The sequence below is a fragment of the Sander vitreus genome, chromosome 1 (genome assembly GCF_031162955.1).
Source record: "Sander vitreus isolate 19-12246 chromosome 1, sanVit1, whole genome shotgun sequence".
NCBI lineage: Eukaryota > Metazoa > Chordata > Actinopteri > Perciformes > Percidae > Sander > Sander vitreus.
This window is the reverse complement of record NC_135855.1, coordinates 4,066,163-4,068,137: the sequence shown is the minus strand read 5'-3', so window position 1 is coordinate 4,068,137 and position 1,975 is coordinate 4,066,163. Positions and strand designations below refer to the sequence as shown.

The 1,975-nt window shown below is 39.7% G+C and overlaps 1 non-coding gene across 1 annotated transcript; it reads right to left on the bottom strand.

Annotated features, from left to right (window-relative positions):
• Window positions 1-1,595: 1,595 nt before the first annotated feature.
• On the bottom strand, window positions 1,596-1,667 carry trnap-cgg (transfer RNA proline (anticodon CGG)). Its single transcript has one exon. It is a non-coding gene; the product is annotated as a tRNA-Pro (tRNA).
• Window positions 1,668-1,975: the final 308 nt, after the last annotated feature.

Genomic DNA, 1,975 nt, shown 5'->3' with positions numbered 1-1,975 from the left:
CAATAACTGTAATAACAACGGAACAACGGCCAACGGAAAGCTTGACAGGCGTAACAACAGTAACTAATGGGGGCGGGGCTAAGCAAATGGTCAATTACAATAAGAAAGTGGAAGAAATATGTGCATATTAATGTACATACTCTAAGCGCACGTGGGTCAGATTTGATCTGTATGTTAGCGTGTGTGTGTGTGTGTGTGTGTGTGTGTGTGTGTGTGTGTGTGTGTGTGTGTAGGTATCTATCTGTCTATCTGTCTGTCTGTCTGTCTGTCGTATGTATTTGTGCGTAGATGTCATATGTCTGTGTGCCTATGTGTATGTATGATGTGTATAAGCTATTAGACACCTTCATTTCCTTCTGGATAAGTAAAGTATACCTATCTATCTATCTATCTATCTATCTATCTATCTATCTATCTATCTATCTATCTATCTGTCTATCTGTCTATCTATCTGTCTGAAGTGCTCTATAGCAATACCTATGTACCTATGTTGGTAAGTCTGAACGTGATGTGATCCTTTATATACTGGGAGCCTGAGATTTGGGGGAGGAAGGTTGCTGGTTTGAACCCCTAGAGCAGCTGGTCTGTTTTGTAGACACAGAAATCAGCTCCGTGGGGGGAAAAAAGCAAGACAGAGGATGATGCATGACCTGAATAAGTTCCCCGCAGGAAATTAAATAAAATGTTCAGCCAGTTTGCCTTTTTTGTTAAGGCTTTTTTAAAATTCTGTGTACATTCTTGTCTTTTCTCCATTTGAGCACTACATATGCTGTACAAACATTTGCAGATGTAACTTACTGTAGCTCAGGTGCAAATCCCAAATTTGTGGAAACTATTTGATGTCAATTTCTGAATTAATAGCTTTGTTTTTACCAAAGTAAACTGTATAGTCACACCAGTAGTTTGGACAAAGGTAAAAATGTATCAATGGTTAATGTTTTGTTTTGGTCCAGTTTGTGTTCTTTTATTATTTGTAAAAAAGCCACTGTGGCTGCAAGAGCTGTAAGCATGACCTCATATTTGGCGTTTAATTTTGGCGATTATATTCCAGCATCATCAGTGCATTATGGATCCACATGGGGAAATCTAATTTTTGTGACTGGAGTGATGTTTATTTATCATCTCTGATGTCACAAAGAGCCAACACAGAAATGACTCAATAGCTATATTATATTAATTAATTATGCAGACAGCAACTGGGCAGGTGTGTTTACAAGCAGATAGAAAAGAGAATCAAGATGCATTTTGTACTGTAATAGACACAGGGCTACAGTCACTGTATTCCATTCATTTTACTTAATCTAACTGCTAAATTACATGCAGCAGTACAAAAGCTTAACACACACCTGTTTTAACTCCATTTCCCTTTCTGATGAATCAGGGGAAATCCCCACACTCACGTGCTAACATGTATGAGCCTTACCATGATTATGCAATGGTATTGCATAACTTTGTATATTAATCAGATGGTTTTAAACTTTGGTTATTCTCCCATACAGTTGTGTGCACACATCATAGATAATTTAGCCCTCCCTAAGGATGTGTGTGGGGTTCCACGTCTTTGATGGACAGACAGTATAATCCAATCAATTAAAGGGCTCGTCCGGGATTTGAACCCGGGACCTCTCGCACCCGAAGCGAGAATCATACCCCTAGACCAACGAGCCACGCTTGCTAAAACACATAAGAGTCATATTGACACCAGGAACATGCATAGGTACGGGTTATTTTTGCCCACATTTAAGATGTTTTTAATGGATTATCAGCATGTTTAAGAGGTTTTTAAGGGCAACAAATGGAAAAGACATACTTTGTTTCTTTGCACGTTGATCAGCCCCAGCTGACGCTAGCCGACAACCAGGAGACGCGGGTTCAAACCCCGCCTCAGGTATGCCGCACAGGAGTGTTTGTGACGAATGGATGTGGTTTCACTTGTTTGAGGCGATTTTCAACTTGCCAATTTCCAACATCGATT